Genomic DNA, 21,888 nt, shown 5'->3' with positions numbered 1-21,888 from the left:
CATTGTGAGTCCTATATCCTTAGTATCTATATTTTGTTCTTATTAGATAAGATGAACTGAATAGCAACGTTGTGACTGTATGATAAAAGATATTTGAAGAAATTAGATTAAAGATCCTTAAACCCTACAAACCGTAATTCAAGATTATGAAGCGTCAAAACCTAACTATTTAGAGTAAGTATACAAGATAACTGATAAAATGCAAACTAACATAATCCAATGATCCCACGGCTTACGGATTAAAAGCTAAAATAACCTACGCAAGAGCAATGTCCGTTAAAAGCACTAAGATTTAAAAAATAACTACTACTATTTTTTTTTTATTGCCATCATTGGTTTATTATCTTCACACAATTTATATACGACGAGTAAAACAACATTATAATAATTCTGTTTAAATACCATTGATGCTTATTTCACTATTTTTATAACAAGTCAGAGGATAATGCAATTAGGAAATTACATACATCCTCCATTGTTTTTTCTTTTTTAAATTTTTAAACTGCAAGATAAATAACAAAACGATAATAACATATTAAATCGAAAATAGTAAGATTCAAAATAAGTTTAACACTTCATAATGAGGTATTATCGAAAATAATATGATGTATTAATGGAGATGAAGATAATGATAATAATAAGATGTTTATTGCAAGGATGAAGGTGTATTTTCTCCTTTTCCTAAAATATTTATTAAAACATTTTCTTTCATTTGGCAATAAATAAGTGAGTTAAATCATGAATCGCTTTTTTCTATAGAAATTGCCTTTGAGATCAAATGAATAATTAGGAATGAAATCAGCAACATAAAACAACAGTAAAGTTTATATATAGAAACACTTTGTAATAACAGGTTTTCCCTATACCTAATAACCTATGAGGTAATGTAATTTCACACTAAATTGGTACCTAACAGTGTCTGTAGCCCTTGATAATATGTCATCTACATCATCGTTTTCTCGAAAATTGACCTATTAATATATTCTTATAAATGTTAAAACATTCGCGACACGTATTTTACGTGTTAATTAGGATTGAAGTGTCGCTCGTTGTTGTAATTAAGTGGCCACTTGATAATATGGAAAATTTATTTGTCCTTGTCTGGGAACCTTGTCGTTTAGATACGCTTAACCACTATTTTCAATTAAATCAAAAACAGTCAGTCATCAATTTCAAATCATTAGTTACGGGTGTTATACAAGGATGACTTTTAAGACCGTCATAGTTTTTTGCATACAAGAATGGTTTCGAAGTACAGAATGAAAATAAATATTGGCACCAATGCTGAATTATAAGTCATCTAGGATTTCAATAGTCTCATAGAGTTGATAGTTCTCAACAGCAACAGAGATAGCATCTCTTAAAATGGCAAAGGCTAGTTGAAGATATAACCATCCTTGGAGGTTGATATTTTTGGTTGCATAAAAATGATAATTTTAAAGTTGTACAAGGAAAAAATGTTATTTTTTCCTTCAATGTCAACATCGGTCATAAACCTATCTAACTAGTCCTGTGAGCATTGTTTGGAGGTGTACCTACAAGAGGTTTCAATCGCGGTTTTTACGCGCGTAATTTGCGTCCAATTGTTGGAATTGTATTAATTGACACTGACCCATAATATTTTATCAGAATAAGCTACGCCAAAAGTAAGTATGTTACTATTTTATACATTTCCATTCACTTTAACTTATTTTCTTAACCCCCGTCACAAAAAGGACAGGGTGTTATAAGTTTGACGTGTCTCTGTGTGTGGCATCGTATTTCCCGAACGGATGAACCGATCCCGATTTTAGTTTTTTTGTCTGGAAGGCGAATTAGTCGGGAGTGTTCTTAGCTGTGTTCGATGAAAATCGTTCATCTCAAGGGCTTGACTAATAGAATACTATACACTATAACAAAATTGAAATCAAAATGGTGGGTTCCCTACATTTTTTATCACAACTCCTTCAATATGGGTATCAAATGAAAGGTCTTAACTAATACTTAATTTATATATAATTTTTTTTTTGAAATCCCTAATATTTAATATATATGTATTAGGGTTTTTTTTTATTTCTTATTTATATAATATTTGTTTAGTTGATATTAAACGGTATGTTTAATCCTAATATATATGAATAAGCAGCTTGCGCAATTATATCTGGCACTCCTTTTAAGGTTTGTTCACTATCGAGTTTGTTCTGAGTAACTGAAGTGATTCACGAATATATTGCAGTATTTTAGGTGTTGAGGAAGTCCATCTGTATCAACAAAAGATCAGCGGGCCTATTTTATACAGCCTATGAAATATCGTGATAAACTTTTTAAAACTGGATTTTAAATATTATATTTAAAATAACTGGATTAACCCTTTTTTTGTAACATCGCATGAATCTCGTTAATTGAAACACCAATTACATTATACAATTTATTTGGGCGTCGGAGCAAACTTTTTTAGTTAAAGTAAAAGCAAATGCATTTAATGCACACCATATATAGCACAAATGGTAAAAGAAAATAGAAATAATGCTTTCTATGACATACGAGTAAATAAACGTAGTGTTTAAATACTCATTGACATAGATCATAAATAAATGAATGTACGAGTATTCTCGATGGGTTTAAACTAGGACTTATCAACAATGAATATAATATAATATAATAGTATTATGCTAAAGAAGAAGAATAGTATAATGCTTGACAGATTGTTTAAAAAAGATTTTTTTAAGTTTTTTTTATGGTGTATCCACGGGGCAACCGCACTTACTAAGAAGCCGGCTGGAGGTATAAAATTCTGGCCACCATAAATCATCATCATCAACTCATTATCAGCCAACTACAGGACTCGGTTCTCCTCTCAGAATGAGAAAGGTTTAGGTGGTATACCACCACGGTGGCCAAGAGTAGTCCTGGCCACCGTGGTGATTTATTGTCGCCAGAATTTTATACCTACGGTACATTACGGTTGCCAATGAATGAATGAATGAATGAATGATTTATTTATTTCTCCACATTACTTATAAGTATGAGTACAATATGAAAACCTGGATAGCAGCTTCATTTTTGTGCCTTTTGGGGTAGAGACTTTGGGACCGTGGGGTCCGGAGGCAAGAGCTCTTTTCAAAGAATTATCGAAAAGGGTTATCGAGTCTACCGGTGATCCTAGAGCGGGCAGTTACCTTGGCCAACGAATTAGTTTGGCCATCCAAAGGGGCAATGCTGCCAGCATCTTAGGAACTGTGCCTCGCTGCGGTGGTTTCGAGGACGTTTTAGATTTTATTTAGTTTTAAATAGTTTATTTTAGGTTATATTTATAAAACATTTATTTTAAAGAATAAACATGATATTTATATAATGTTGCTTACGGGCTATTTTGTTACACATTTATAATATGGGAACTGATGCTTGAACTAGGTAGAACGTGTATCTCAAGCCACCGGGCCCTTTCCCCAGGATAAAGTATACAAGGATGAATATAATATAATTTAAGTACTGTTATAATCACAGTTATTCGGTAATATTTGAATTTAAGTAAGAGTAACTTTGTGTTCTATATTTTAAATAATGGCTTATACCCATTGGTAGACTTGATGTTTTTAAGTACATAATGGGAAACCCTGAAGCATGCGGGTTTCCTCACGATGTTTTCCTTCACCGTTAAAGCTTCATCATTATCATCATAATTTCAACAGATTGATATATCGTCATCATGCAGGCAGGGGCGATTTGGGGTCCCCATTCCGCACCTTAGGACCCCAACGTCTATCGGTTCTCCGAGCCGTTAAAGCAAGTCACATTGAATTGCTTAAAACACACGTCTCCGAAAAGCTAGAGATGCGTGCAATGATCAAACTTGTTAGTTAATAATATTATTGTTTTCAAACTGATTTACAAATAATGTAGGACACACATGCATTAACGAAGAGCGATGGATGTAAGACAAAAGCGCGCACGAGTCGCTTGCGTAATACCATGCTCCGCTAACTTCCGTTGTCACACAAGTTGGTACGGCTAGCAGCAACGTTCCGACCTTACTCACAGTCAATACCTTTTTTGACATGGTTACGTTTCGTATTACTAAACAATATCTATTCGACTTTATCTCTCACATAAGAAACGCCATTAACAAATTACTATAATCTATGACAAATAAGCGCTTGACATTAATCGATTCCAAGAGAATGGAATGGCAACACCACGCAAAGCTCAGTATTGCTAGACACCGACTAGGTGGCCAGACGACAGTAGAGGTAACACAGGGAACCGCTGAACTCAACAAAAGACCTATGTCCGGCACCAGACGTGCATCGATTAAAATGATGATACTGATAATAAAGTGCTGGTAAAAAACTGCTGTTGCTTGATCCCAATATTGATTATTGGCTAAATTGTTGCATTTCGGCCTGATTCCAAAGATATCCATTAACTTTATACTTATTGATATTAAACCTACCTTTGGTTGAAGAAACATATTAGTGAAAACGGGATAGTGCAATACTTGAATTGTGCTAATTATAAACATTACATACAAATACTACATATATATAGTAAAAATGTATATAAATATTGATATTTAGCCTGGAGGAGATCGCTTCAAGCGATAAGACCGCCTTTGTGCATATGTATATTATCGTTTTTATTTTATTTTTTGTTAACCTGGTTTTATATTTGTATGTTCAATAAAGACTTTTTCTTCTTCTTCTTCTTCTAACTCGTCGCATTCACATAGCAAATGCTACATAAACTCTACGTCCTCAATCCATGCCCTATAGAGAGCTGTGGAGCTTTTTATGACAGAACTCGTCCGGGGAAGTGCCATGCTTACTCCTGCTGCTAAACAGTATTGCTGTGTTTCGCAGCATTTCTGAATTCCGTTCTGAAGAGCGCGATTTTCGCTGTTATTACAGACATATAAGGCCTAAAACCTCAGGTTGATGGACACAAGGCGGCATTTTGTGGAACTTATTCCTTGCATGCCCTGTGAAATGTTGCTCATACGATCAGGAGGGCCATCTGATTAGTAGGGCAATTATTACTATGAAAAAAAAAAGTCAGGACCGCATACGCTGCGCTCTATTCTCTGTAAATACTATTATTTTTATATTATGCTTGTTTTTCTGCCGACCGTACGTTTAGTAGGCTACTGGCTAGCAATCATCAGCGTCCGCTGCGTGAGCGCGCCCGACACAAATACACGACGGAGTTCCGCACGCGTTGGCTTCGCCGGAGGAATTACTGCACTTTTGAATATCAATCATTATGTCATTACTGTTTTTCTTAAATTGTTATTTAGATATCTATAGGTGCGCCTATAATATTTCCCTCGATTTCTCCATGGTCCCTCCAACAGTTCTTCAGCAAATTGGAAACCTCTTTCCTCTGTGTTGGCATGACCATCTAAGGGTTAGATTTTTGTCAACATCCCTGGTTTCCAAATTTGGTCTTTGGCTTTAGTTTTAGGTTTATGACTGTAGTAATCACCTTCACTACTCACCATGTACACATTTTGTATGTAATGAACGCATTAAAAAGTGCCATCTATGTGTACTTGAATAAAGAAATATTTGATTTGACTTTGATATTTTAAGTATATGGTCTGATTTCTAACAGGGGTCATTTAGGAATTTATAATTTCGGAATTTTATCTTGTTCAGTGTTACTTCTACTATGGTCACCAACAAAAACGGGTATTATCGTTTTGTATGATGCCGCGTAGGAACCGACTACCGGTATAAGTTTAATATCTGTTAGCCCTAACAGGTTAGCCCCCTTCCATCTTAGATATGCATCGTAACCTAAATAATGCCAAATACTGAGAATTTATTGGCATGGTTTTAATGGCACATACTCAGAAGTTACTACCCTGAGGTTATTCTCTCTCTCCCTGATCTCAGTTATCATCACTAACATATTTTGAGCCTGTCATTTTGCATAAGAGCGCGTGCTGTACTAGCACAGACATGTGCCCAATAGTGAAATTGATAGACTTATGACATCCCTATCCATACTAATATTATAAATGTCAATGTAAGTTTGTTTGTTACGCAAAAACTTCTTAACCGATCCTCATGAAACTTTGTACACATATGCTTGGAAGTGTTAGAAGTAATATAGGATACTTTTTATTCCGACAGTAAGCTCGGTTGCTTTGGGAAAGGGGATGAAAGTGTTTGACGATTTTACACCATAGCTCCGACAAATTATAACCGATTTAAATAATTATTTTTGTACTATAGAGGTTATAATATGTGTTAAATTTTGTCCAAACTTTGTGTGGATCTGAATGTAGTTGGAGATAGAGGACAGAACTCCTCAGCGGACAACAGCAAACCCTTAAACCCAATGGCTTAGCGATACTGAATACTTTCAGTATCGCTAAGCCATACGTTTTTTGATGTGGCAATTTATTGAACTTCAACAAAATTGAATGCCACATCAAAAAACAAAATCAAACGCAGACGAAGTCGCGGTCAACAGCTAGTATGATATATTTGTTAAATTTCTGCTCAAGCGTGATCAAAATATTTTCCAGGGATTAAATGTGTGTTATGTGATAATCAAGGACATTGGCTGGCTGTCTGCCAAATTCCATTCATATTCGTGCTGCCGCTTAAACGTGACTCCAGGCGTCATAGCTTCCAAGTATTTCCTCTAAGTTTCACATGTTAAGATTAGTTATGGACTAATAACATAGCCAAAATAAAATATAAAGAGTTAACCTACTTCTGCTTGGTAGTATATTTTCGGTCTGCTCATACTCATAAGATATATTATCTATACCAGTTAGGAATTGAAACTGTCTGTCTTGTGGAATGCTTTGGCCGTGGCTAGTTACCACTCTACCGACAAAGACGTGCCGCTAAGCGATTGTGTTACGGTGCGATGTCGCGTGGGAACCGATTAAGGGTGTGACTACCATTCACCCTAAAAGATTAGCTCGCTACCATCTTAGACCGTATCATCACTTACCACCAGGTGAGATTGCAGTCAAGGGCTAAATTGACGTGGAATAAAGAAATAAAAAAAAACCTTCTTTCTCATATTATTTAGACGGCCGACTGGTGCAGTGGGCAGTGATCCTGCTTTCTGAGTCAAAAGCCGTGGGTTCGATTCCCACAACTGGAAAATGTCGTGCTCTGAACATCAATATTTTTTAGTGTCTGGTTGTTTATCTCTTTATTATAAGTATTTATATTATTCATAAAATTATTCATCAGTAATCATTTTATGGGTACCTACTAATATAACAAGCTAAGCTTACTTTGGGACTAGATGGCGATGTGTGTATTGTCGTAGTATATATATATTTTTCTTTTGTTTATAGACGAGCGCCTGACTGCAATCACACCTGATGGTAAGCGATTATGCAACCTAAGGTGGAGCGCTGTTGCCTAGAAGATGCCTATTCACTCTTGATTTGAAGGATCTATTTATTATAAACACGAAGCACGTTTGTTTGTTAGTTTGCTTGCTTAAGCCCCAACTAAGAAACTCATTGGCTTGATTTTTCGCATAGAGTTAGTTGAAGGGAAGGCAAGTAACAAATTATTTTTATCCCGGGATAACAAAAGGTATTCGTAAATTTTCGGGATTTGTAAATGACCGTAAAAAGCGCGGACCTTAAACAGGCAACAGCCAGTTATTAATACATTAAAGTATATTCTAACAATAATAATGATAATTAGTAAGCACATAACTATATTTAGCTAAGTTCCACATTACACGCATATATAATTAATCAATTTAAAAATATCGCATGTATAAAATGTCAGCGCTCGCCCGAGGGCACAGCTAGTCTTCCGGGGGGCAAGGCCGTTGCCCAGTGGCCAAAACTGCGGTAATAGCTGACAGTTATGATAATAACTTCATGAACCGAGTGGTTATGTGCCTTGACGAGGTGTTTACGCCTTGGCCTCACGCTGACATGTAATTAAGTTATCATAATGACGCCAATATTATCGTGATTCCCTTGGAATCCAAAAAACTCTCTGCGACAGCAGCTAACACAACTGTCCCCACAAGCATTTCGACTTTCGATTTGTTTATTTATTAGGAAAGAGCTGTTATATCAGAAACTAGCTTAGGAACTACAAAATTGAGAAACATAAAGTTCTAGTGTAAACCCAATTACTGGCAACCCGTGTATCTGAATAACACAAGTTCGGTTTCGCAAGTTTACAATGACATTATTGTGGTAACGAAGGAAACATTGTATAATGAACTTGAAAAAGAAACAAAAAACATAACTTAATTTAAAACAAAAAAGAAATGTACGAGGCAATTATCAAATAGCTGAAATAAGATGATATAAAACATATTCCAGGATGCAAGCTATCACCGCAGAGTTCAGAACGTACAGAACCCTCATACAGCCGTTATTGCATGCAGTGCCTTGTGTCCAAAAAATAGAGAAAACGCCCATCGCATGTCTTGTCTACGCACCTTCGTAACTCTCACAAACTCTTCACTTTTTATGGTTTAGAATATTAGAAGTAAAATATGTACTGTAAACTGAACCGAATGAAGTGGCTAAACGTCTGTTCGTTCGTGGAGTGGTTTTTAATGCTTATTGGTTTTTGTATGTACTTAATTCTGGGGCTATCACTAAGAAAAATTTCGCCAAGATTAAGTGTACTTATTCTGTGGCTATTACTAAGGAAAATTTCGCCAAGATTAAGGCTTATGATCGCGGCAAAAACCATGAGCTTTCACGCAATAACACATTTATCGTACATTAAACACAATATATATTCTCAATAAAGAAACAATCACACCAAACTATTTACCTTTATTTCGTACAGAAGTATATAATTTTCATTGTTATAAGTTATCAATAGAAAAAAAAATCGCATGTTTGAAACTGAAAAAGTTACAGTGTTGATTTGATGACTATTTCTTATTAATGTTAAAAATTATTCAAGCTTTAAATAATAATAAAATTAAACTTTTAGATTTATTATTTTTTATGCTCCATCGGCACCGCCAAAAAGTTGCTTCAATTACGGGCTTTTTAAGGCCTTTGATTGAGCGGCTTTAAACTGCATGGGTATCAAAGGCTATTTTTAAATCCAGTGGGAACATTTCCCGGGTGCTTTTCGGGATATAAAGTATTCTAGGCCAACCTCGTTTCAATTAGTAATATTAATAATTATTTATTTATTTGGATCAGTATACATTCAGTATAGAATATAAAAAATAGACCGAGTTAACCGCATTAGTAATAACTGTCTTGCAAAAAATATTGCATCTACTAGCTTGCGTATCTACAGCAATAGTAAATATATAATATACATACATCCTTTATTTTATTTATCATCATCATCATATCAACCCATTGTCGGCCCACTACGGAGCACGGGACTCCTCTCACAATGAGAAGGGGTTTAGACCGTAGTCCACCACGTTGGCCCAGTGTTGATTGGTGGACTCCACACACCTTTGAGTACATTATGTAGAACTTTCAAGCGTGCAAGTTTCCTAACGACGTTTTCCTTCACCGTTGAAGCAAGTGATATGTGAATTACTTTAAACGCACATAACTTAGTAAAGTTAGAGGTCCGTGCTAGGATTCGAACTCGGACCCCCAAAAGTGAAGTCGAGCTCCTACCTACCTACCACCGCTTCACTGGACTCCTTTTTTATGGTATATAAATTATATTATGCTCCAATGCTAAGGTTTTATCATTGATTGTATTAACCAACGAATTTCATTCAAAAAATTAATAATAGGTATTAAATTCGAGATGAGAGTTTAAAAAACCGCATTGACGTTTATTGTAATGAACATTACTTATAGCTATCGGTAATGTGCAGTGTTTAAACACCCTACCGTTTCCCTCAAAGCGTTACTGCAGAGTATCGTATTTCCTACAATCTCATTATAAATGACCCCTTTCCCTGCATCCTATTAACATCAATACGCTAAGTTTTGCTCTTGCTATGCTCGGGCTTCTGATATAATACACTTGCTTAAATACTTTTATTTTAAATTCCATCACAAGTTAGCCCTTGACTGCAATCTCACCTGGTGGTAAGTGTCGATGCAGTCTAAGATGGTAGCGGGTTAACCTGTTAGGGAGTATGGTAGTCATACCCATAATCGGTTTCTACGCGACTTCGCACCGGAACACTAAATCGCTTAACGGCACGTCCTTGTCGGTAGGGTGGTTACTAGCCACGGCCAAAGCCTGGGAGGCCGGACCAGACAAGACAAGAGAAAATTCTGAATTTATAAATTCCTAAATTGCCCCTGCTGGGAATCGAACCAGGGCCCTCCTACTTAAACTCACAGCGCTCACCGTTGCGCCAGGGAGTTCGTCGTAAAAATATTGAATAGAAGCAGTAATTTCGAAGAGTCCGCGAAAATCAAACAAATCTGTACCATATTTAAATTATAATCCAAAAATATTTTATTCATGTGCACCTATAACAGGCAATTATGAAGCGTTAATAAACCTACCAAACCATACTCTTTAAAAACCCATCCAGGCAGACCTTTAAAAAAGTTCTCGAGAAATCTGAATAGCGTAATTTATTATTTCTTAAATCTTTCTACACCGCACCTACAGACCTCCCAAAAATGTTAATTTAATTGATAGCGAGAATAGCAATACACATTCTGCCAAAATTTGAAATCTCTGCCTATTACGGTTCATGAGATAAAGCTTAGCATACAGACAGACGGCCTGCGTAGGCTTAGTATTGGGTCCCATTAAAAACCTTCGGTTACAGAACCATAAAAATGCAAGTCGATCTGAAAACTATTAGTTCAAGTATGCCTAAATTATCACTAGACATATTGGCGTCAAAAAACACATTAGATTCCAATCCCCAGTATTTTAAGTTATCAATCCAACATGGCGGGCGACAATCTTGCGATAACAAAACACTTATTACGATAAGAAGGTACATATCGGAATTATCGCGTGGACTCAATAAAATATTGATTTAATGGAATTCAAATCATTAAAAACAATGTATTTTGCAAGAGTTTACTAACTTTTTATACAGATTTTATTAATTAGCTTTTGCCATTGTTCTTTTTTTCAGGTAATTACAAATCCCGTGGGAATCGTTTGTTCACTTGGGATAAAAGATAGCCTATGATACTCTCCGTTCTTTCAACTAACTCTAAGCTAAAACGAATTTGAAGGCGTGCAATATATCTCTAAACTAAATTACGCTAAGATTTATCGATTTAGTTAAACATAGTTAACGTATTATAGACCGTACGTCATCATCATATCGACCCACTACCGTCCCACTGCTGGGCACGGGTTCCCACACATGAGAAGGGTTTAGGCCGTAGTCCACCACGCTGGCCGAGTGCGGATTAGTGGTGGTAAGCGTATAGTACAAAACAAATGTCATTATGAAACGTGGGAACACTTGATTTTCGTCTCGGGGATGCAATGCCAAATTTCATTAGAAAGCGTCGGATTAGCCAAATATTTTTTTTAATCTGATGGGGAGTTTTTTTGGAATGAGGGTTCCACCCTCTAGTAATTTGATGAGGTACTGATGCAGTTTCTCGGAGATGGGGTAGAAAACTCCATATAAACTAGGAACTATACTTTTTACTTATTGGGTTGGGTACATTGAATCTTTTTCTTCTTATGTGAGTCTTCCTTACTGAAAATGAATGCTGATTTAACATCCGCATTTCTAAATCCAAACTTTTTTGTCTTTTTTTAATATAAAATCTACATAATATATTTTATTAAACACAAATTCCACACCTATTAACCTTGTCATAAAATATTTGCTACCTACGATTTAATTAGGCTGTTTCTCGGAACGAACTATTTTTCTAACAGTACCAGGAACTACAGCATAATATCCTACTTAGGTAGGTATTATGAATTGCATTCATTCAGTGATTTACTGACGAACAAAAAACTATAAACCCGCATAAATACGAAAGGAATTTAGTTACATTTTATCTACTGTCTATCTACCTATCCATATTAAGCTAAACTATGAAACCGCAGGGTTGACAAAAGGTTTTAATATTTAAGTAATGTGATAACTTTCAATTTATTTATTAGTTATTTTAATGTATCTACTGAGGCATATTATTTTGCTCATTCAAAGGCCTTAAATATATGTAGTTTACCTACCGATTAAAAATGTACGTAATCTTTTTAACAGGGAGCAAAATTGCCACAGACAGAAATTTCCAACGAAAAAACTTGCCGTGAGTGCTTGAACTAATTCAGGATTGCTTCATCGACAAGGCAATAAGAATGTTACTTCCGACATGTCTCCAAGTTGTTCTATATATTTCTTGAGGTTTTTAGTTAAATTGGATAGGAATTTTTATAAACCTGCGAACGTAGTTCATTTAAAAAAAAAATTACACAACAGATTCAGTGCCATTGAAGACTTATTCAAAGTTATATTAAGTACATAACAATAAGAAAAAAAATCAATATGTTTAGTGCTTAGTTAGAATATCATAGAATAACATTTTATTTTCCTACTTCATCATATCTAGATATACTGTTTTTCATTGCTAATGAGTTAATAATTTATTTTAATTAGAAGATTTTCATACTTCGAAAGACATTGACAACTTACGAAATATATTATTTATATAAATTATGTCTGCTACCGCATTTCGTTCGTTGTGTCGAATTCCGTGTGCCACTCAATAAAACAATTACGACTTAATAAACTTAATTGATTCTTCCGGCCCCTTTCTCACTTAATTAAACTTAACGTTTGCTTGAAACTATTACTTTTTATAACTTTTATGTAAGAGTATTGTTTGAGTTTGAGTTATGTAAGGAGGATACAATATGTATAGACGCACATCTAAAGTACAGTTGTTTCCTTTTATCTAAGTTACGAAGACTATATTTCCATTCGATTACACCCATTCGACATCATCCATAACTATATATATTTAGAGACTACTTAAAATGACTTCGGATCTACACAATCACTTCTAAATATTTTTAAGATGAATAAGGTTTTATTTTGTATCAAAAACATCAGTTTACATTCCATGACGTGAGCACTGATGATTAATTTAACTCACTCATTGAACACCAAAATAAATATTTCAAATAACAATAAATTACAGAAATGAAATCAAAATGTAAAAATAAAATATGCGCCACCCCTGTTTCAACCAAACTCACCTTTGATTATAAAGAAACTAGTGGGTCCACACACAAAAATCCTTTTCGACAAAAAACACAACACTCGAGTTTCGAATAAATCGCGGAACGATATCAGCATCGACGGTCGACACGCACGTCCACCACGAGAGTCAGGCGAAGACTAAGTTCCAAGTTGATAAATTCAGTAAGTTTACCGCGTTGTGTAGACTGTAGTCTGTAGCCCGTAGTACGATGCGCGCGCGCACGCTTCCAGCGTCCACTTCAGGTGACCTTGGAAATGCAATTTCGAGATTTATCTTCGCCTCTGTTGCCTTTTATTAGGGATCCGTACCCTAAATCAAGAGCCACACCGCGCAGTTACGTTCAACCTGCGTCCTCAGCGACGCCATATATACCTATGTAATCTGCGTATTACATAGGTATATATGGTACGAATGCGCGCTTATATTGATTGGGCATATCATAATCCTCATGCTCATCACGTCAAAAAGTAGACGCCCACTGTCGGACAAAGGTCTTTTACATATTTTTTCGTAACTAAGTGGTACTTTTCTAAATAAAATGATCAAGTTAAATAACAAAATACTCAGATCGCTATAGGTGTTCCTATAACACTTAAAGAGTTCCTTCGATTTTACCTGAGGTATACATATTAAACAAAAAAAGAATCATTAAAATTGATGTATAATGCAGGCAAACGCGCAACAAAATATACAAAATAAAAACATATACTCGAATTGAGAACTTCTGTTTTTAAATTGGTTGAATAGAATTTAAGTTATTTTTTTAATTGTAACTTGCGTCAAGTACGTGTCCTCCATATTTAACGATTACTATTCGTATTTCGCGTGGTATAATAAATTAATAATTTAATTACATAATTTTAATTCAATATTATTACTAAACCTTACCCAACCAAACCAATAAACATATTAATGTTAATTAAATTTAAAATTATTAAAATGTATATTAGTATGTAAGATATCACGTTCTGCTGTTAAAGACAATTTTTTTTATTATTCGTTTTTAGTGATAGAAACTGAAATCTATTATATTCTCCTTCAACGCTTCAAAGTTATCCATTTATCCTATCCATTTACAGATTACCCCGGTAACATTGCTCACCCAGCGCAACCCACTATTTTTTGCCACAAATCTTTCAAATAAAATGCTTGGAAAAAAAAGTGTGTGTACTTATGTACACGCGTCAAAAGTCATACTTAAAGAAATTGACATAATAAACACAATTAAATACTAATAGACTCATCATAGGACAACCAAGTTTTAGTCAACATTAAAATTTAAGATTTTGGTACAAATAAATCAATTAAATCACCGGAATGAGCCCACAAACTTTGACAATAATTGAAAGTGTACACTGTCAAACCTTATAACTTCAGGGTGTCGGTTTTTTGTGTAAAAATTTAGTCTCATAATTTTTCCCTAACGTGCCAAAAGAAGTATAACTTAAGTGAAAACAAATGCGGACGAAGTTGCGGGCGAATGTACAGCGAGTTACATACAATTTTCAGGTTTTTTATTTTATTTTGGTAACCTGTTGGTGCCCTTTTTAATTAAATAAATAAATATATAATGAAAAATATCTAAAATTACCCATTTTTACATTCCCTCGCGCTACGTTTCTGATATATCTAAATATTACTCCAGATTAAGAAAAGGATTTTGTGTAACTATTTTTTATACCCATAAATCATAATATTTAACTAAAACTAATAAGACAGGAAAACTCTTTAAATGGAAAGTAGATCAAAAAACATTCGACTCGTATGTATTTCTTTTCTAGGCAGGAAACCATAGTAAGCAAAATGCGTTCGCACTTAACTGGATTTTTTTAATCAAAAGTCAAAACAAGTTTTAGAAATACGCACCTTTTTGAAATCACAGCTACCTGGTTAGGAATGTAGGTGGATCCTCAGTTGTATCCAAAATAACCTTACCAACTTATAATCTCTACAGTCGGTTTGGTTTGGGTTATTAATAAAAATAGTTTTTTAAAGTTGTGAAGCCCACGAGGCTAAATGGGGATTTACTCGAACGTCGGGTAAATCGAGGGCCTTGATTTGAAGATGTTAAAAAGAAATAAAGTTATACGATGAATATTCCTCTTCTATCCCTACTATTCTTCTTCTTCTATAGTAGGATTTTCAAAAATGTAATGATTTTCTTAGTACTCCAATGATTTTAGAAAAAAACTGTTATTTTTGCAATCTGCCAGCTGCAATCCGTAATAGTTTCGAAATCCCTACAAAAGCAGTGGATAAGCGGTCAGCGGTGGACATCTAATGCTTATTATTATGATAAAATTAAGTTTCTTTTCTTAGCAGCAGTCTCTGTGGATCTGACTTGTCTTTCTCTGTGTTTAGTAATAAAAAAATAGTTTATATTGTGATTCAGTAAAATTGTTATTGTAACACATTCAAAAAAAGTTACTAGAATAAGTTTCAAGTTGCTATTTTGTCAATAAAAGAGAACGTTAGCAGTGAATTCAAAATTTTAAACGTATTACTACCATATAAAGAATAGATACCTATGGCTTTTGCTACTTTGTAGTTATGATTTACAAAAACGAGAAGTTGTGCCTACATATGTAGTTATTAAAAGCAAACTTTATGATATCCATATTTACAGGTCATACAAATAATTTATTAAGGATTACATGTATGATAAAAAAAGCTTGGGTATGAATTGCTCTAACTTCATAGCTAAATATTAATTCAACTGTGAGATGGTGATAACAAAGAAAACACGGTTAAGTTTGTTGTGGGCTGTGTTTACACCAGGGCGCGTTTGGAACCCTCCTAGCTGTAGTTTTAACTTTTAAGTTATCGAATGTTATCCATCACTTAACATTAGTGGTAACATGTATGTTGAGTATGAACGCTTCATAAGTGCCTGTGACAAGATCTACATGAATAAAACATTTTTGAATTTTGTTTGTTTTTTAATTTTTTATCAAAGTTAGTAAAAGCAACAAAGCCCGCATATTTTTTCGCTCCAAATACAATTTTCTCAGAGATTCGCTTTTACCATTGTTGCCGATTAGAAACCATGATTCTCGTGCGAAAACTTGCACAGCTGCAGTTTAATTGTTTCAATGATTTATTTGTCTTCACTTCACTTTCAGTTTTAATAACACACAGATAAGTTATTGACGAGTTAATTTCACTTTCTCACATACAAATTTGAAGACCTCTCTGGGCAGACCCGGGTTGGGTTCCATTTCCGGCAGGGGAATTTATAATTTCTGAATTTTGTCCGGTCTGGTTTGGTGGGAGGCCTTAACCATGGCTTGTTCTATTCATGTAGACCTATCACAGTCACTAAGCACTATGCTACCATTTTTGTAAGGTGATAGTGATAACTACATAATATGTTAACTTAAAACTAAAGCTAAGAGTTCCAAACGCACACCAAGTCTATGAAGAGCCCCCACAACAAACTTAGCCGGGTTTTTTTTTTATTACCATCTCACAGTCAATTCATATTTAGTTATGAAGTAAGAGCAATTCATACAAAAGCTTTTTTATCATTCTTAATAGTATAAAAGGATATTTTTCCATGAGCTTACGTTTTATTTAAATTATGAACTTATTAAGAGACATTTCAAAGATTTCATCCGGTAGTTTACAATTTTTTTTTAGTCAAGAACGTGCGTATCGTACGTATCCATGAAAAATGTTTATATTTTACAAAAACCTCAATTACAGGATCTTTGTATCCGTTGGTATCCTCTTGATGTTCTTATAATGGGCGCCTATGTATAATTTGACAGTTTGGGTTTATGTTGACACGCGAATTACAGACGATTAAACAATTTGTTATAGATATGTTGGTTATTCGCAAAAAAGGTGGTAGTTTAAGATTTATGTATATTAAAGATTCATATTGTGTGTGACGATGGGGCTGACATATAGGTAACCTATAAAAGTCCCTTAAATAACAATTCGTACAATACAAGCTAATTAACAATAAAGTAATTTTTTTTCTAGATTCATGAAAACATTTTCTGTTTTATCGTAGCTTGCCAAGTCAGAAAAACACTGTTTTTTCTTGCCTGTGCGATGTGAAATTTAAGTGAGAATAGTTTTTTCTTGCCTGTGCGATGTGAAATATAAGTGAGAATAGTTGTTTCTTGCCTGTGCGATGTGAAATTTAAGTGAGAATATTTTTTCTTGCCTGTGCGATGTGAAATTTAAGTTAAAATAGTTCTCATACTCTCTAAAACATATCTCGTCGTTTAACGGTTTATAAAAACAACCTCTGAACAGCTGGCATGGTCAGGAGACAATTATATTCACGGGGAAAGGATAACAATTATCTTCCACAGCTTTATCAACTATCAGAGCAGTGGCACACAAGTGGAAATAATAATTCAATTCAAATTGTTCAATTCAAATTCATTTATTAGTAGGCCTACTTTATAAGCACTTTTGAAACGTCAAGTATGTATGTTTGTAGTGACTCTGCCACCGGTTTGGAAAGCAGATTCTACTGAGAAGAGCCGGCAAGAAACTCAGTAGTTGCTCTTTTCCAACATCAACATTTACAATCATTTTTCTATCTTGCGGGAGATGAGAGCCAGGCTGGCTGCTTCCAATCTACCTTGTCATTGAGGAATTCATCAAATGTATAGTAACCTCGCTGTACTAGATGCGTTTTTACACATTTTTTAAATGTATGCATTGGAGGTCAAGAATTTCCTTAGGAATCATGTTGTAAAAGCGTATACTCAACCCCTCAAAGGAGTTCTGTACCTTTCGCAGACGGTATGCAGATATCACTAATTTATGTCCGTTTCTGGTAAGTCGATTGTTAATTTCAGCTTTTTGTTTATAAAGAGTACTATTTTGTCTCATAAAGACTATATTATTATAGATATATTGCGAACCTACTGTAAGAATACCTATTTGTTTAAAATTTATATCCTTTGTCATGGTATATAATCGGGGGATAAAATTTTTGTCTCTTGCCCGTGCTAGCCCTGCTGGAAGTTTGTAGCTGCAGAGAAATGTTAAAACTTGCAAAATAAGCAGAGTGTTTCATCAAAAGGTGTTCGCAGAAATTGAAAGCATTTCCGGCCGCTCTCCCGCGGCACGTCATTATGAAGCTTTCAGGCGGTGCTAACGCGGAAGCGACGGCGCCGGCTCATTTGTACAAACACCGGAGTACCATTGGACTGAGTCAAAAGCGAGTTAAAGGTGAATTATCCGTACTAAAAGTTTCTATTTCTCATCGCATTCAACACGTAGTTTACCATTTAGCATAATAGTATGACACTGTTGCCCACGTTCTTCACGCGATTATTACAGCTTTTTGCGGTTCCACGGGCGGGTAGATGTTACTTACACTGCGTCTTTTCAATTAACTCTATGCTAAAAATCAAGTCGATGGGTCGCTTAGTACCTATCGCATCTTAGTATCTGTATCCCCGTGTGCTGACTAAATGGTAATACGTCGAATCAGTATCAACTACAAAAATGTATTGGTTAAATACCAATATATCTCAAAAAGAAGTCCACGGAGCACTTATAAAATAAATCCGAACGTCCAAATTGTATAAAAAGTAAAAGAGTATTTTTAATCGTCAATATTTATTTGGCATTGAACATAAATCCTTCTAAAAACAACTAATTTGTTAGATAGACAGCTATGTAGGTCTCAAAGTTATGGAGTCATTGAAGAATTAAACATGCCACCTTTGCGGCCGATTTTCAATACACGAGGGTCACCGAGCTGAGTGAGGGGAGTTCACGTCTCTGACTAATATATTTATACAATAAGTTTCTCCTACAATATCGTTATGACCCATAGTTAACGCAGGTCAAACCGCGGGGAACACGCTATTATCATTTGTTATTAAAAAATGTATTAATTAACATAGTAGCTAGCATATAAAGCGAGAGGTTTCAGGCCATATAGAATTCGTAGCCCAAGATTGAAACAAAAACATTGGTGTAGGTTTGTTATCGAAAGTAAAAAAAACATTCACTGAATTCACTTCAACCATATTCTGTTTAAAGTTTAGTAACTTTAAATCCCGATAAGCTATTTTAAATAAGAAAAACAACTTTGAAATCTCAAATTTTCCCTTAGTAGCAGTGCGGCATAAATATTTCAAAGAGCTGTCACAGCTATTCGTTTAACGTGGAAACTAGCTGGCTTATATTGATTTTGCGGGGTTTTCACCGCACAGTCTACTTCAAAGATATCTATGAATAACTTTAGAGATATGTCACTTTTCGCTGAAGTGATGTGCATTTTCCTGATTATTCATGAAACTGAATAGCACTTTTACACCCTTCTCGTCACCAATATGGGGTCCCTCCTGAAATCTGCGTTAGCCTATTTCATAAACTGCAACACAGAGCTGAGTTTGTGTCCCTTTGAATATTATGAAATTATTGTAGTGATATTAAGTTTATTTTTCTTTTTGTTCGCATTTATTTTTTATTTTTTATGTGAAAAAAAATTTGGATACTAAAGGTAATATCTATTTATTTAAATTTTCTTTGAAGTCTTTTAATGTTGTGACTAAGTATTGTTGTAACTAAGCCCTGAACAAAGGAAAAGTATGTGACGAAACTAAAAATGCTCTTATTCAGTAGAGGTTCAATAAAATGATAGGTAAACTAGGTAACTTGACATTTAAAAAAATAGTCGTGTCCTTTTCTTTAAAGAACATAGTAAAAGGGAGAGCACTACTTTTAGAACGGACCATTTGGTTAAGTTTTGAGTTTTGACAAGAGACTTGCCACCTATGAAAATTAAGCTTAATGGTGTAATTTACAATCTCTTCGATCCTTATACTCCACACAAAACAGATCTTCGGTAATATAATTCGAAACCGGAGCATCCTCAAAAGATGTTGACTTTACAATGAATAATTGTTAAGTTCTACACTCAACAAAGTAAAAATTGTAAACTCAGATTCGCCTGCTTTTTGCTGAGTAAAGCAAATTAAGCTTTATTTCATAATATATCATGGAATTCCGCAAAGTAACGCCTACTTCTATCAACGACTTGCCACCATCAAAATTTCGCCAGAATCAATCCTCACGGCCAAGCATGTAGCGGTTTCTAAGAAGTTTGCATCCCTTTCGCCAAGTCATTTCCGTTCTAAGTTGAAGAGCGCAAAATTAGCACGTTTTATTTGGCAGGGCGCCAAAATATCTTACATAGTTGAGCGGCGCCGGTAAGGTCAATGCCCCGCGGTTATGTAATTAACCACATTTAGAATAAGGGATCGGATTGCTACCACCACAGACGATCCGCCCGAAGTAGGTAACTTTGTGGGGCTGTCATGTTTAATACAATGTTGATTGTTGACAAGGCCGTACGCTTTGCGGGTACTTTCGAAAACGATCTCTTTTAAGAATTAGTATCAAATTGTTACAATTTCATTTCAAAAATTTTCATAATTGGATACGGGCCGCTCTGTTTTAATTGCAATTCCATTGAAAATGATGTCGGGAAAGAGCAACTCCTGATATTCTTTCGGCTTCATACAGATAGGTTCAAATCATATGTAAAGGAGCGTTTATGTAAAAAAGGGTACTATACCGTAGAGGATTATATATGTGACAGGAACGCTTGGATGGATGCTATTTCTAAAACACAATTGAAAAGTACCTATATACATAGTTGGTATTTCTAAAAATGTTTTAATAGCTAGATTTAAATTATTATTATTATTTGGTCATGTATTATTTTTGTAACATCGTAAAATTGTTTTTTAAACTTAATTTACAAATGGTTGAACCAATTGATTATTACAATCAAAATTATTATTGAAATAATGACAGATTTGTATGACATTCAGAAAGTGTACAGTTAGGTACCTACTTTGAAATAAAATATTTGATTTGATTTGATTTGATTTGATAGAATGTACCTTCTTATTTGTTCGATATTTGTTTCAGAAGTTCGTCTGTACTAGAAACGGACATACTTGATGGTTCAAAATTTCTTATAAAGAGGTATTTTTTAAAATCACAAAACAAAGTAGTAGTGGCTTTTTTAAATGTTATTTGTTGGCTAGATACCATTGAGTAAGCTACCTTGACCCAAGTTGGTAATTATTACTAACGGATGGGAGCTTTTACCTTTTTTACCGTACTTCGAATAACTCTTAATAAATACGTCATTATAAGCTGCAAATAGATTTTTATTTTTTGTTGAAGTAAAACTTCTCTAGGCGCGACTAGGGAGTAACTCTTTTTCTGACGGAAGTAACGCTTACGTCAGAGGTCTGTGTAGTTTCCGGTATTTTATAATAATAATTTGGATTGGTCGTAAGTATATGTCATATACTCAACGCTTCTTGACTTATACGCCAGCTAGTGGCAAATATCATAATCAATTAGGATTATTTATTTCCAATATTTTCAAACGGATCTATTGAATAAAAATTTTAAGGATATAAAATAAAAATTTAAATTGCAGGGTTTTTTGAAAATCTCTAAATATACTTGTTTATTTATTACTTTTGTAATAAACAAACTATAAATAAATTTTCTGAAGATTGCGACATTCTATAATGTTCAATGACAACGTTATATTGATATGTGCAGATCTAACCTTCAATTTTTTACTCTCAATTATTCTATTTAACAAATGAAAATATCTATAAAATGTGAAAGTGATATTAATTAATTTTAAATAGAATATTAAATGAAATGGCGGAGGCCCAAGAATATTATACTCTTTCATCAATAAATAACAATAAGTTTTACTTTAATCGCGCATAAATGTTACACGAGCG

The 21,888-nt window shown here is 34.4% G+C and overlaps 1 protein-coding gene across 2 annotated transcripts in view; it reads right to left on the bottom strand.

Moving 5' to 3' along the window:
- Positions 1-21,888, bottom strand: part of LOC120628206 (GAS2-like protein pickled eggs) — a 197,665-nt gene that overhangs the window by 110,004 nt on the left and 65,773 nt on the right. Inside the window, exon 1 of one of the 2 annotated variants that reach the window (XM_039896459.1) lies at positions 13,125-13,252. The exons of the other annotated variant lie outside the window; for it this stretch is intronic. The gene's annotated coding sequence lies outside the window, so the exon portion shown is untranslated. Of the gene's footprint in view, positions 1-13,124; positions 13,253-21,888 lie in introns of those variants that run through there. 2 annotated transcript variants of the gene reach the window in all.

This window comes from Pararge aegeria, chromosome 12 (assembly GCF_905163445.1).
Source record: "Pararge aegeria chromosome 12, ilParAegt1.1, whole genome shotgun sequence".
NCBI lineage: Eukaryota > Metazoa > Arthropoda > Insecta > Lepidoptera > Nymphalidae > Pararge > Pararge aegeria.
Note: the sequence above shows the minus strand (reverse complement) of the source record. Positions and strands in the feature narration are given on the sequence as shown.